Below are 16,568 nucleotides of genomic sequence, written 5' to 3' on the forward strand. Positions count from 1 at the left end.
CACTCTCTCTGATGGAAACCAAACTGCCGGCAGTTGATTTCAATCGTTGGAATTTTGTTTTGCAAAATTTATATATGATATATAAATATATATACGGTTTCAAAATGTTTGCAAATGGTTTTAATTCCCGGGATCCATGTGAGTGGAGACTGTAGCACTGTTCCTTGCAGCCGAGGGAGAGGTCCTCCCTTGTCGAGCAGTGCTTGATCATTAAGGGCTGAGAGGTTAAGTGTAAGGCCATTTAGGATAATACCTGATGGGCTAATCTTGCACCTGCCCACAGTCCCTGGGTTTTTATCAGATGGCTTGGCCCAGGGACCACTTAATGTAAGTGTTGGGACCATAGGGTCCATGTGATGGGCTCAAGGGTTCACTGGGCTTCTCAGTGAATTTGTCTAGGCCTTGTAATAAAGGCTGGGCCAAACCCATGTGGCTGGTGTGTAGATCAATGCTTGGGTCCCACGCCAGACAAAGAAACCCAACTGGGTAGCAGATTGGAAACTAGTTAAGCACTGAACAATTAATGGGCCAAAATCCCATTTCGAACTGGGCTGATATGATCACCCACTTATGGGGCGGATCTAGGATTAAAGTTAGCAAAAGGATTGGGCCTTTAACCTAATCCAGTCTAGGAGACCAAATTCAAATCAGATTTGAATATGGTAACCTCCTGATAAGATCAGAAGTAAGCTAACCTAATCTGCAGATAGGATTAAGATCATCCCCTATCCAGATGCTAATTTGGATTGGGATAACTCGTAATTAGGAGATTTCTTAATCAAGAAGAAAAAGAGGAGAAACCCTAATAGAATATCATCAGAATTCAAACCTAGGGTTTTTGGCAAGAAAACTTGCAGTGAATTGAGATAGGATCTCATAACTCTCCAGAGAGAAGAGAAGCAATATTCGCCATCTTCATCTCAGGAATTCTCCTCCAGCCGCCGCCATTCTCTGAAAAGATTGGATATTTGAAGGAAAGAAATCAAGAAATCAGTTTTGAATAAAGAACTGAAAGGATTTGGCGCTCAGAGTTTTTAGAGGATTCTTGCGAAGCGGATCTTGGTGTCCTCTTTGGGTGTGAACACCAACTTTGGGAGATATTGCTTCTCTGGATCAGGTATAATTCCTCCCTTGTTTTTTGGTTTAGATCTGGTTTGATTATGGTTCAAGTAGGACCCTTAAATATTGTATTCTAAATTTAGGGAATATGAATCCTAGTTGGAAGAAGGTAGGAAAATTTTTGAAATTCGCCCACCCACTCCGCAACCATTTAGGTGTTCATACGATGGATCCGTTCATTCTTTCAGGAACCAACTGTTTTAGTTGCATAACCCCACCATCTTTCTATGAAGGATCAAATCCACTCATCTTATGAGCTTTCCCTTTGGAGTCTGTCAAACAAGGTTCATTGCCATTTAAGGTTAAACCTTTCTGTCTAGTGAGTGCTCCCCCATCATATTCGTGAACGCCAAGTTACCATGAGAGAGTCTTCCATTTTAGGATAGGCCCCTCCCACATCAGTCTATGACACCCCTATCATCTTATGAAACAATCCAACATATTCAGCAACAAATGAATATCCCAATTTTATGGTGTGTTTCCTCATTAGTAAAGGATTTATCTTCATGATAATGATGGAAGGCCTTTAGAGAGTTCTATAAGATTTTAAGACTGTACTAGAAATGTACAAAACTTCACTAAGGATAATCAACTATCTTTATGTGAAAGATGATGATCTTTATGTGCAAGACGATGAGCAAGGCTTGGATCTTGAAGAATAAAATTTGGAATCCATGAAATAAGATGTATTGATGGGCTTGGCGCATGAACATGATAAGAAAATACCCAATTCACATGCTAAGATGTATTGATGGGCTTGGTGGGCTTGTTGGGTTTGTTTTGTCTTGTTTTGGTTACTTTGACTTTTCTATGCTTAGTTGTAGTCTTTTTAGAAGGATATCTATTTCAAAGCAGATTTGCTTTCCTAAATTAAAAGGATCCTCATTAGTTAGGAGTTTCCTTATAAGATTAAGAGTTTCTTAATAAGATAATGATGTTTACATGCCCATATAAAGGCCACAACTATGTAACACGAAAATCAATCAATAATATAGAAGTATTTTCAGCAAGCTTAGCTTTGCCTTCTTGTGTTCTTGGTAGAATACAATATCTTGACTTATCAATATTGTGATCAACCTTTATGGCGTCTTCAAGATTGGGGTCTTTAAGGACTTAGTTTCCTTCTAATCTGATCAACTACAACTTGTTTTCTAGCTTCTGGGTGAGCATAACAACTTGATTGAAGAGTTCGTAGAGCAGGGCGTCTAGTGGGTTCTTATCATTTGGTATCAGAGCCTTGGTTCTAGAAATAGGTCACTTATCTTTTGCTTATCCTTGCTTTGTGTTTTTCTTTGATCTTTGCGCGTTTCTTGTGTTGTCCTTGCATTATTTCTTTGAATTCTTCCATTTGACTTCTTTGTGTTTTGAATAAAGTCAATTCTGTTTTGTGTGTGTTTAGTTTGGCAAAAAATAAAAATAAAAAAAAGGAGAGAAGAAAAGAAGAAAAAAAAGAGAAAAAAAACAGAAAAGAACATCCAGTTCGAAAAAAAAAAGTAAGAGTTAGATTGCAGATATGATTTTTAATCTTTTTCAGCATGAATGAGATTTCTTGAATTGCAAGATCATATTCATACGAGTTCTCCTTTCCTTTTTGGGTTTGACTAGTTAACTAATTCAAGAGCCAGTTGTATAATCCTTTTTGAACTGGGATTTCTTTTCCTTAAATAGCTGCCTTACTATATTAATTAGTGCTAATCCTTATCAAATAAGGATTCTTGAGTCTAAGTTAATTTAATTTTGTGCTCCATTGTGCAAGGCTGTTTTGGTGTATTCTAGTGATTTTGTTTTTCATGTCTTTTGCTTCCTTTTAAAGTTTTCCTATTTTTTGGTTCCTATAATTGATTTTTTCCTTCCTTATTTCTACCGTTTGCCTCAACTAAGTTTTTAAAGTTATGATTTTGAGATTTTCCACCATCTAACCAATTGCTCCTTGAGATTTGTTGATCTTGATTCTATTAAGAACATAAAGGGGGCTGGCTTAAGTGAAAAAAAAGGCAAAGAGAGGTGAGGAACAAAATTCTTTTATTTCCAACGAGTTTCTGCAGGTTATAACCATGAGCATTGAAGGAGAACCACAACCACAAGAGATTGATATGAAATTATTCATAAGGGCTGTTAATGAATAATTTAGAAAATCAAACGCGAGGCCGGATGATTTGCAATCCCCAACTATTTCTAAGTCCACTAGAAGATGTGTGTTTGAGGAAGAAGATGAAGATGATTCTGATTTGGAGGAATCAAGTTCTAAATGAGGCAAGAAGGTTGTTTCCAAAAGAGATAGTAGTTTGGGCAGCATAAAGATGAAGATTCCAACCTTTCAAGGAAAGATTGATCCCGAACTATACTTGGAGTGGGAAAGAAAGGTTGAGCACGTATTTGATTGTCATGATTACTCTGAGGAGAAGAAAGTAAAACAAGCAGTCGTGGAGTTCATAGATTATGCAAGCATATGGTGGGATCGATTGGTGATCAATAGGCATAGGAATGGAGAGAGGCCAATTCGGTCATGGGAAGAGATGAAATTGGTAATGCTCAAGAGATTTATACCTAGCCATTATTGTAGATATTTGCATAAAAGTTCCAAGGGCTGGTTCAATGTTTCATGAGTGTAGAGGACTATTACAAAGAGATGGAGATTGCTATGATTAGAGCAAACATAGAGGAGGACCGAGAAGCAACAATGGCTAGATTTATTGGCGGCTTGAACAAGGAGATTGCTGATGTGGTGGATCTACAACACTATGTGGAGATGGAGGGATTGTTGCACAAAATCATTAAAGTGGAGAAGCAAATTAAATCAAAAGGGTTCAGATCTGATTCATCATGGAAATCCAATTGGAAGGACAAAAAGCTACCTCACAAACAAAAGAAGAAGCAAAGCAAAAGGATTCGGTTGCTGTTCATAAAGGTAAAACCAAAACTAGAACTCCTTCTAAGTCACATGATGTTAAGTGTTTTAGGTGCCAAGGATTCGGGCATATTGCTTCTCAATGCCCAAACAAAAGAGTTATGATTGTGTTGGAGAATGGAGAAATAAAAGTTCTTGCTCAAGTGAGGATGAGATGCCACCATTGGAGGATTGTTCTGATGTTGAAGTTGTAGAACCCGTTTTTGGTGATGTGCTGGTTACAAGGAGAGCCCTAAGTATACAGCTTAAGGATGATGGTGTTGAAGAGCAACGTAAGCATATTTTTCACACAAGATAACATGTAAAGGATAATGTATGTGCTATGATTAATGATAGTGGAAGTTGTACTAATGTTGCTAGTATGTTGTTGGTAGATAAGCTGAATTTACATACCATAAAACATCATAAACCGTACAAATTGCAAAGGTTGAATGAATGTGGAGAAGTGAGGGTAACTAAGCAAGTTTAGTTTCCTTTTCAATTGGCAAGTATGAGGATGAGGTTCTATGTGATATGACACCAATGCATGTTAATCATATATTGTTTGGCCGACCATAGAAGTTTGATAGAAAGGTTACACATAATGGGTATAAAAACCATTAATTCTTTTGTAATGAATAACCGAATTGTTGTACTAACCCCTCTCAAACCTTTGCAAGCTTATGAAGATCAGATTAGGTGCAAAATGAGAGAAGAACCAAAGTGTGAGCAAGAGGAAAAGAAAAATAAAGAAAGTGCAGAAGCAAAAGCAAAGAGAGCAAGTGAGTGAAATTCGCCCACCCATTCCACACTCTTCATGGCGTCCATTATTTTGCAAAACAAAATTCCAATGATTGAAATCAACTGCCGGCAGTTTGGTTTCCATCAGAGCGAATGCATTCCCGATCATTACCATTGTCCGACAAAGGGGCTGATCCTGTCACTATGATCACACACTCGGATGAATTCTCAGACTGCCTCAACTTGCCCAGGTTTTGACCCCCGCTAAGGATCTCACTGATTGACATATGAAAGACAGCCCAATCCGACACTTATTGAAGTGTCATAATCGAGTCTAGGGGTCAGGTGTAACTTTCCAGTTTTGCCCATCTGTCTCCAAGGTCCAGGGCAATACTGGAAATCTGGTCTGGTTCAAGGATTCAAGTAATCCCATACTGCATGTGCCTTGGGTCTTACCCTGGTGGCCGAGACAAACCATCCGAACACTTGGTGGCACACCAGTATCAGCCTTGGCAGGATAAATCTCCCCAGACTTATCCAATGGCTGTGAATATTTAAAACTAACACGAGTCTCCAAAAGTATCCAGTTTTAGAGTCTTACACAGGAATATACCAAACAACATGAATCAAACATGCACTTTATTTATTTACACTAAATGTCAAAAGTACATCAAATTGGATTGAAGCTAAGGGCATACAAAACTGTCTAACAGCTCCCATTTGCACTTAGGTCCAATCTGGTACAAGCTGGAGTTCTATACTTTCCACATGTTTCTCAAACACCTTTTGTGTCAGTGGCTTAGTCAAGGGGTCTACCACATTATTCGCTGATGCTACCTTCTGAATTAGGACGTCCCCTCTACCAATGATCTCTCGTAGTACATGGTACTTCCTCTCGATGTGCTTTGACTTCGAATGAGCCCGATGCTCTTTAGCCTGGGTGATCGCTCCATTGTTGTCGCACAATAATGGGATGGGTGATGTGCTGGATGGAATCACTCACAATTTGTGTATGAATTTTTCATCCACACGACTTCCTTGGTAGCTTCACTTGCAGCAATGTACTCGGCCTCGGTTGTGGAATCTGCAGTGGATCCCTGTTTACTGCTTTTCTAGCAAACAGCACACGATCCTATCATGAAAACATACCCAGATGTAGACTTTCTATCACCTGGATCTGACTAGAAATCGGCATCGGTATACCCTAGACCTTGTAGTGAACTACCATCGAATACCAGACAAAACTCTTTTGTCCTTCGAAGGTATTTAAGTATGTTCTTCACAGTAGTCCAATGCTTCTGCCCTAGGTTGGCCTGGAATCTGCTTACCACACTCACTGCCTGAGCTATGTCCGGGCAAGTGCACAGCATGGCATAAATGATGCTCCCTACGACTGAGGCATAGGGAACGTCTCTCATGCCCTCAATCTCCTCAGAAGTCTTGGGAGACATTTTCTTGGAGAGAGTGACTCCATGCTTGAAAGGAACATTTCCTTTCTTGGAGTTCTCTATGCTGTATCTTTTGACAATTTTGTCAATGTAAGCAGCCTGGGATAATTGAATTATCCACTTCGATTTATCTCTATAGAGTCAAGGACCCAGTATATATGAAGCTTCTCCAAGATCTTTCATGGAGAACTGCTGTGATAGCCATACCTTGACCGAAGTCAACATTCCTACATCATTCCCAATGAGTAGGATATCGTCCACGTACAACACCAAAAGGGTGATCTTATCCCCACTGGATTTCCTGTAAATACAGGGCTCATCCGGATTATGCACAAAGTCAAACGTTTTGACAACAGAATCAAAACGGATGTTCCAACTCCTAGAAGCTTGCTTAAGTCCATATATGGATCTATTAAGTTTACATACCAGGTGTTCCTGACCAGCAGCAATGAAGCCTTGCGGCTGCTGCATGTAGATATCTTCATTAAGATCTCCATTCAGGAACGCGGTTTTGACATCCATCTGCCAAATCTCGTAGTCATGGTATGCTACTACAACAAGCAGGATCCTAATGGATTTTAGCATGGCCACAGGTGAAAAGGTTTTCTCATAATCGATACCTTCTTTCTGAGTGTACCCTTTCGCCACCAAACGAGCTTTGTCGGTCTCAATCTGAAGGGATAGGAAATCCATCACATGGACGCCCAAAGATTGCGGAATAAGGGGGCGAATTTCAAAACTTTTTTCTCTCCCTTCAACTGGGAATCAAATTCCCCATTTAGAAAATCATATTTTCAAGGATCATTCTTGAACCATAAACTGAACCAGATCTAAACCAAAAGGAGTAGGGAGGGATAATACCTGATACAGAGAAGCTGTATCTCCCAATGGAGGTGTTCACGCCCAAGGAAGGATCCAAAATCTGCTCCCACTGAAGATGGCACAGTGCAGGGTGGAGCAGAATCAACAGTGTTCTTCCAAAAGAACTTGATCCTTCGCAAGAATCAACTGGACGGCTTGTGATCACAACTCCCACCAATCTTTTCTCCAAAAGATTGGTATCAAGATCAAATCTTGATTTCTCCCAAGAACTGGAGATCGAACTGCTATAGACGGCGGTTGCAGGAAGGAGGCGGCAAGAGAGTATTTGTAGGGTGCAGATCTCTCTTTTAGTAATCTCAGCTCTAAAAACAAGGATCTCTGTATTGCATTGCATGTCTAAATGCTGCCGCCCCATCTTCCTTTTATAGACTTAAAGGGATCAGCTCCTAATCCCATTAGGAGTTGCTAACCCAAATCATATTTGGATTAGAAGTCCCTTTAAGTGATAAGGGATAACCCTTATCTTATCTGCAGATTAGATCAGCCATCTCCTAATCCAATTCGGAGGTTTCCTGATCTAAATCTCATTTAGATCTTGGACTCTCTAAGTGGATAGGGTCTGGGCCCAATCCTATCAGCTGATCCATCTCAGAATTCGCCCCTTAAGTGACTAATCAAATTATCCCAGTTCGAAATGGGCTTAAGGCCCATTTAAGGTTATGTATTCATTTAGCCTTCCAAACTGCTGCCCAGTTGGGCTTCCTTGTATGGTGTGGGACCCTAACATTGATCTATACATCAGCCACATGGGTTCGGCCCAGCCTTTGTTACAAGGCCTGGTCGAATACACTGTTATGGACAGTGCACCCGCTGAAACCCATCAGATGGGATCTATGGGCCAACCACTTACCCTAAGTGGTCCCTGGGCCATTCCACCTTGTAACACCCAGGGATTGTGGGCAGATGCAAGATTAGCCCATCAAGTATTATCCTCAATGGTCTTACACTTAACCTCTCAACCCATAATGATCATACACTGCCCGACAAGAGAGGACCTCTCCCTCATCTACAAGGAACAGTGTTGCACTCTCTGCTTATATGGATCCCGGGAATTAAAACTTTTTGCAAATCATTTCAAAACCATAATATATATACTTTTATATCTCATATAAAATATATTTTGCAAAACAAATCTCAATGATTGAAATCGGCTGCCGGTAGTCTTGGTTTCCATCAGTGAGAGTGCATCCCCGATCATTACCTTTGTCTGACAAAGGGGCTGATCCTATCACTATGATCACCCACTCAGATGAATTCTTACTGTCCCAACATACCCAGGTTTTGACCCCGCTAAGGATCTCACTGATTGGTACATCAAAGATATCCTAATCCAACACCCAGTGCAATATCATAATCGAGTCTAGGGGTCGGGTGTAACTTTTCAATTTTGCCCATCAATCTCCAAGGTCCAGGGCAATACTGGAAATCTGGTCCAGTTCAAAGGTTCAATTAATCCTACACTGTATGTGCCTAGGGTCTCACCCTGGCAGCAGAGACAGGCCACTCCAACCGACTTTGTGGCACCATAGTGTCAGCCTTGTCAGGATAGGTCTCCCCAGACTAAGCCACTGGCTGTGAACGTTCTAAACTAACACGAGTCTCATTAAGTGTCCAGTTTAAGGGTATTACACAGAAACATACCAAGGGAACATGAATCGAATATGCACTTTTGTTCATTTACAATAAACTCATAAAGTACATCATCTTGATTGAAGCTAAGGGCATACAAAACTGTCTAAAACAATCCTGCCATTGGGGCCCTTCTTCCTCTTGTAGATCCATTTGCAACCAATTGCTTTTACTCCAGATCCAAGACCCTCCAGTTCGTTGATGTATCCCATCATCCGAAGATAGTGGTCGTGAACTTGTTGGACCTTGGACGATTTTGCTCTTCATTCATCGTCTTGGGGCTGTCCAATATGTCCTTGGCGAGTTCGATCTGATCGAACTGCCTCTGTATTGGGTAGTCCAAGGAGGAAATGATGTAACACCGGGCAAGGGAGTTTATTCATCTCTGATAAAAGAGCAAATATCAGTCCACAACCTAATTTGATTCATGTTCATTTCATAGATATGGATTTTAATCTACGATACATTTCCATTTATTCATCTCTGAGATTTCCCTCTTTCTCAGTGACAGAGACTACGGGTTGTCTCTGGAAATGTGGGAAATCACATAGGGTGCATGGAGCCAACTGTTTCAGCTGCATAACCCCACCACCTTTCTGTGAAGGATCATATCCACTCATCATATGAGTTTTCCCTTTGACCTCTGTCAGACAAGGTTCAGAGCCATTTTCAGGTAAACCTTTCTGTCCAGTGAGTGCTTACCCATCATATTCGTGAACGCCATGGTACCGTGAGAGAGTTCTCATATTCTGGTGAAGCCCCTCCCACATCGGTCTATGATGCCCCTATCATCTTATGAAACACTTAGACAACCCAACAGCAAATGGATAGCCCATTTTCTGGTGCGTTTCCTCATTACTGAAGGACCCATCCTCATGCTAATGATGGAAGTCCTTTAGAGAGTTCATCATATGAATCTCCCTATGACTTGCACTCATATTAGCTGGAGGGAACAAATAATTACGCCCTAGTTTGATTTAGGTCAAACCAAAGTGGCTCCCACTGACTTTCAAAAAGTCAGATTTCGGTGGGCCTTAAATCGGCTAGGGTTCCGCACGTAACCTCTTGATGAGGTGTGTGGCCCACCACTGAGGGAGGTCATCCAATGACCAAAAAGGACACCATGACAATGATGTGCATTCAGCCATGGTGTGCGGAAGAGCCACTGTCGAATGAGCATGGGCCAAGCACTTATGGCCCATGTACGTAGCACATCACACGTCCAAACATCTCATGCAGGGATAAATTGATCCAATCAATTAATTATCTATAAGGCCCAATGGAAGCCCATTTTAAATCCATAATATTAACCATTAATATTATCTAGGTATTTGGGCTGAATTAGGATTACCCAGTTCGGCCATATAGCTTTATCCTTTGAAATGGGCTTTTAGCAGTTTTAACTATTTAAAATTGGTCCTTTACAGGTTGGGCCGAATTAACCATTTAATTAAATATCAATCCTCAGACCCATTAGTGGGAAAATTAGGTTTGACTTTTAGCCTTGATTAAACCCTAGATTTGGTCCAAATAGTTTGAACCAATCTTGGTTCGAATGGGTCTAGGGTTTGATCTTTAATTAAATCTTTAATTCAACAAAATAATCTGAAATTAAATAACTGATAAAAGAAAATCAAGAATCAGTTAAACAGGGCTGTTCGCACACTCCATCCTGCAAAATAGAGGTTAGATCATAGATTGCAATTTCACAAACTGCAAATCGTAGATAGCGAATGCCCCATCTGCAAAATCTTCTTCTCTGCGAAATCTCCCTTTCTGTGCTGCCATCTTCGATCCAAAATAAAATTAAATAGAAATCCTATTTCTACTAATAATTACATTAGATCGAATGCCTATACATTGAGTCTAAAAATAAAAAAATTATTTACAGACCAAATGCAATAAATAAATCAAGAAACTGCAAATCTTGCAGTTCTCCCTACGCAAATCAAGAATTCGATCTCCTCTTATATGAACAGCCCATAAATCAAGAAAATCATATAGAACTATTCTAAACAATAATCAAATTTATTTAAAATTAATTTCAGATTATTTTCCCATCAATTTTGGGAACAAATTTCCCAAAACCCATATCTGCACAAATTGGGTAGAACGCCTTCTCCCTATTTGTGTAGGTTAAGATCTGAAACAGAATGGTTCAAGATTTGAACCATGGCTCTGATACCACTGAAGGGATAGGAAATCCATCACATGGACGCCCAAAGATTGTGGAATAAGGGGGCAAATTTCAAATTTTTTTTTTCTCTCCCTTCAACTGGGAATTGAATTCCCCATTTAGAAAATCATATTTTCAATGATCATTCTTAAACCATAAACTGAACCAGGTCTGAACCAAAAGGACTAGGGAGGGATAATACCTGATATAGAGAAGCAGTATCTCCCAATGGAGGTGTTCATGCCCAAGGAAGGATCCAAAATCTGCTCCCACTAAAGATGGCGCAGTGCAGGGTGGAGCAGAATCAGCAGTGTTCTTCCAAAAGAACTTGACCATTCGCAAGAATCAACTGGATGGCTAGTGAATACAACTCTCACCAATCTTTTCTCCAAAAGATTGGTATCAAGATCAAATCTTGATTTCTCCCAAGAACTGGAGATCGAACTGCTGTAGACGGTGGCTGCAGGGAGATCGAACTGCTGTAGGGTGCAGAATTCTCTCTATTAGTAATCTCATCTTTGAAGACAAGGATCTCTGGATTGGTTTGCATGTCTAAAGGCTGCCTTCGCTTCTTCCTTTTATAGACTTAAAGGGATCAGCTCCTAATCCCATTAGGAGTTGCTAACCCAAATCATATTTGGATTAGAAGTCCCTTTAAGTGGTAAGGGATAACCCTTATCTTATCTACAGATTAGATCAGCCATCTCCTAATCCAATTAGGTGGTTTCCAGATCTACATCTCATTTAGATCTTGGACTCTCTAAGTGGATAGGGTCTGGGCCCAATCCTATCAGCTGATCCATCTCAGAATTCGCCCCTTAAGTGACTTGATGAACCTACAATTTATCTATAATTTTTGAGGACTTTAGCATGGATTTTTATGCCGGTTTTATTAATTTTTGACTTAATTTAGCTTAATGCTAAGAATAATTTTCAGGGGTAATTAATCCAAGAAAATGAAGGAAAAAGGCAAGAAAAGAAGGTTCAAAAAGACCAAATCCAGCCCAGCCCAGTTGTGGAAGCAAGAGAGAGCACTTCGGCCCAAGAAGAGCAAGTGGATTCCTTGAGAAAACCCAAGAAAAGAAAGCCTAGCTAAGAGTAGAATTCGGCCCAGCAAGGAAGGCCCATTCTCAGCCCAAAAGAGCAGCTCAATGTATAGCTATCATGTGCTAAGAGAGAGAGCTTAAGTGCAGCCCAAATAGCAGCCCTTAGGAAGCTTTCAAGAGAACTCTAGAAAGCTCAAGAAAGGGGTGTAATACACCCCATTCTAGAGGCTTCAAGAAGGGGCAAGAACCCCCTTGAAAAACTATATAAGGAGGCCTCTAGGAGGGGGGAGAGGTATTCAATTGCTTGAGAGGAAGGCTCTCCCACTCTTAGAGGTTCGGCCACCTTGAGAGAAGAGAAGAGAAGAAGGTTAGGCGCAAGGAAGAAGAAGAAGAAGGGCTGAAGGAAGTTCAAAACAAGCAAGCTAGAAGAGAAGGTGAGTTCAAAATTGGCGGTTTGTGATTCAAAGATCATTTGTAATAACTCAATTGTAGTTTCATTCTCCTTTAATTTGAATTATGTTTCTTTGTTATATTTTCTTTCTTCTTTCTCCTTCTTCCATTCTTCCTTGATGTATTTCAGCTTGTAAAATTTCAGTTCAGCAATCTAATTCTTTTTGATTCATTCGAATGGTCATGAATTATACTTGGAGTTTCTTGAATAAGGGTGTTTTTGTAGATTAATTCGGCCAACTAACCTTCAAAACTCAGATCTGAATTCTCAGATCTGAGATTGCAAGATCTGAATTACTGGAAAGAGAATTCAGATCTGCAATTTTCAGATTGGCCGAATGGATCTAAAGCTTGGAATTCCTAGAGTGCTTGAGAGAGACTCTAGAAATTCAGATCTACTATTCAAGAACTGAATTGGATGCAAGATTAGAGATAACTTGCACAATTCAGTTGGTGATCAATTCAGTTTTGAATTGATGCCTTAGAAGTGTTTGAAGAAATACATGCATGGGGATTAGATTCTTGTTAGAGATAGAAGAATTGTCACTCATGCATAGGATGAACATGTGCTTGAGAGAGGCTATTCATGACCTTGGGGTTTCACCAAACCAAGGCTCAATTATGATTTATTCGAATGATCCAAATTGATAGATTGCTGAATTCTGAGATTGAAATTTACTGCTTACTCTTCTAACCTGATTTGAAGGCAATTGGACCAATGATTTAGATAGATTTTAATTTAGGATTTTTAGCTTTCATTAAAGTTTTGATTTATTTGTTAATCAGATAAGAAGTACTCAATTTAGTATTGATACTTATTTCCTAAATCCTCGTGGGAACGATACTTCACTCACTACTTTATTACTTGAACGAATAGTGTACTTGCTAGTGTCACAATGAGCCACACATCAAGTTTTTGGTGCCGTTGCCGGGGATTTAGGGAAGCAATATTAGGAAACATTGGGCATTCTTAATCTGGTCTCAGTCATCATTGCATTCATAGAAGGTTTTAATTGCTTCATTTTACATTTTAGCCTTGAATGCAACAGTTGTACTGATTTAATTATATTTCTTCTTTCTTTAGTAGATTACTTCATTTCCTTGTTTCAGTTTCATTTTAATAAAGATAGATTTCATTTCCTTTCAATCTTGGTTTTGTTACATTCAAAAAGAAAAAAAAAGAAGAAAAATTCATAACAACATAAGTTTTGCAGATTTGAGTTGCATTCGGCACTCAGATCAGCAGAACTCAGAACTGCAGCACTCTGCCGAAAAGACTTAGTTTGTGTTTCAGCCTTTTATTTTTTATTCATTACAAAAATAAAAAAAATATAAAGTGAAAAGGAGAAAAAAAAGAGATCATATGAACAATAAGAGGGGCAATTGAGAATTCAGATCAGCACTCAGATCTGAGTTCAGATCTGAATTCTGCTACAGCAGACCTGCAACAGTTCAAATCTGAATTCCTCTTAACACAGATCTGAATTGATTCAAATTTGCGGTGAATTGGGTGTCATAACCACCCCAATTTCCCCTAGGACACTTCTGCTACTCCTCAAAGGCAATTTGGTAGTAATGACTGAAGGTAAGGCAATTGAGAATTCAGATCCAAACTCAGACTTGAGTTCAGATCTGAATTCTATTGTTACAGATCTGCTTAGTTCATATCTGAATTCCTCTGATACATCCACCCTATGATACATCCAACCTGTCTCAAGGGTGAATGGATAGCAAAGAATGAGTGAAATTCAAATATGAAATGCAGTTGATATGGATAGCAAAGAACTGATTTTTAATTCTGCATCTTAGAATTCAGATTTGAATGCAGAAGCTTTCATTACTGATGAAGCTGGTCTTCTTTCCTAATGCTGAATTGCTTCATCTTTGGTTCCTGTTTTAGTTTAGGTAGTTTAGTTGATTGCTGGTTTTGTTTATCAAAAATTTCATTACTGATTTCTTTAACTATTAGCTGATTTCAGTTCTGTACAAATCTGCATATAATATTCTTCATTATTGATATTACTACTCTATTTTTTTCTATTGCTGATTTGTTTGGTTTTGATTACTGTTTTAGTTTAGCTGGTTTTTGGTTCTATATATCTCATAAAATTAGGGGAGTTCAGATCTGTACATAGTAGATTTAAGTACTGAAATAAAAAATCAGATCTGAGCAAACCGGAAAAAAAAAGAGATTTTGTTCAGTAGTATAGTTGCATTACTACTTTGTGTTTTATTTCATCTCAAAAGAAAGAAAAAAAATCAGATCCCAGCAGCCACACCATGGTAAATACAGGTCTGATTTCATATCTTTTTACTACTGATTGATTTCGGTTTTGTACAGATCTGTATATAGCATGTTTCATTGCTGATATCAGTGGGTTATCCTGCTGATTTGCTTAGTTTTAGTGTGGCTACTCTAGCTGGTGTTTGGTGATGCATAGCTCATCAAAACAGTGGGCTCAGATCTGATATTTAGTAGCCTTCAAATATGGAAATCAGACCTGAGCACAACTGTACTGTTATCAGTAGCTGCTGTTATATTTATTGCTATTCTCAGTGGCTTCTGAGATTTCAGAGCTAATCTCAATTTTGTGTAGAACTGATGTCTGAAATTGCTATCTCACAATCCTTTGTACACTGATTTCATTTTTGTGTATTGACCTTCAGTAGCTCAGAATAGCCTTTTTATATGAAGATCAGACCTGAACACAATCACTGTTGATCCGCATTTGGATGTCCTCAGTAGCTGCTAAGATTTCAAATCTGATTTCAGAACTGTATATTACTGTTCTCAGTAGCTATTGAGATTTTAGCTCTCAACAGTTCAGATCTATTTCAGCAATATAAAGAAAAGGAATTTGTAAACTGTTGTTCTACTCAGAGATTACTGAATTCAGACCTGTTTGTAAATTGCTACTGAATTCTGTATATTGAATAAGATGTTGATCTGCTTTTAGTTAGCTGCGCTTATTTATTTTAGGATGTAGGTTTGTATATTCCAATACTTCACTATACATTTTCAATTGTAATAAGGTTAGTTATTTTGTGAATATTGGCTTGTTTATTGCCTTGACTTTCGTAGTTTCTGACAAGCAGAGTCGAGCTAGAGGAAATCCTCTACGACCTGGAGATTGAAAGAACTCTCCGTGTCCGACTAAGAGCAGCCAAACAAGTCCAGCAAGAAGCTCAAGAAGCTCAAGTGGCTCAAGAAATGGTTGAGCAGAGGACTATGATGGACTATGCCAAACCCACTCTCACTGGAGTTGCCTCCAGCATTATCAGGCCCAATATTGTTGCTAACAACTTTGAGAAACCTACCATCATACAAATGATTCAAAACATGGTGCAATTCTGTGGATTGGCCCACGAAGATCGCAATGCACACATTTCTAACTTTTTAGAAATTTGTGACACCTTCAAACACAATGGGGTAAGTGATGATGCCATTAGGTTGAGGTTATTCCCATTTTCTTTGAAGGATAAAGCCAAAGCATGGCTGAATTCATTACCGGCAGGATCAATAGCTACGTGAGATGAAATGGCCAGCCGTTTTCTCTCTAAATATTTTCCCCCTTCTAAAACTGTTAAAATGAGGAATGACATCACTACTTTTTTCTAGCAAGAGGGGGAGTCTTTATACGAGTCATGGGAATGATACAAGGAGTTGTTAAGGAGAGTTCCTCACCATGGCCTCCCCATTTGGCTGCAAGTGCAGACTTTCTATAATGGTCTTACTGACTCAAATAAGACCATATTAGATGCTGCAGCCGGAGGGTCCATAAATAATAAAACTCCTGAGGTTGCCCATGCACTTATTGAGAAATTGGCAGCCAACAACTATCAATGGCATTCTGAAAGAACTCAAACTAGGAAGCAGCATGGCTTGCATAATGTTGATACTTATACGACACTATTTGCACAAATAGGAGCACTCAGTAAGAAAATAGATGAAATGCAGATAACTGCCATGCATGTGCAGCCTCTTAATTGTGAATTGTGGGGGGGAGGCCACATCAGTACTGACTGCCAAGTTGGCAATCAGTTCAGGCCATCTACTGAACAAGTTGACTATGTCAACAATTCGTCAAGATAGCAGGGTTATCAGAGTCACCATACTTTTCATCCAGGATGGAGGGGACATTCAAACCAGTGCTGGCCAAATCAGCATACTTCCAAGCCGTTCCACCAAA

The 16,568-nt window shown here is 39.3% G+C and overlaps 1 non-coding gene across 1 annotated transcript; it reads right to left on the reverse strand.

Annotated features, from left to right (window-relative positions):
• Positions 1–15,964: 15,964 nt before the first annotated feature.
• LOC148846151 (small nucleolar RNA R71) lies at positions 15,965–16,071 on the reverse strand. Its single transcript, XR_016102667.1, has one exon. It is a non-coding gene; the product is annotated as a small nucleolar RNA R71 (small nucleolar RNA).
• Positions 16,072–16,568: the final 497 nt, after the last annotated feature.

The sequence above is a fragment of the Nelumbo lutea genome, chromosome 7 (assembly GCF_056320005.1).
Source record: "Nelumbo lutea isolate HS-2025 chromosome 7, American lotus-T2T, whole genome shotgun sequence".
In the NCBI taxonomy this organism is placed as follows: Eukaryota; Viridiplantae; Streptophyta; class Magnoliopsida; order Proteales; family Nelumbonaceae; genus Nelumbo; species Nelumbo lutea.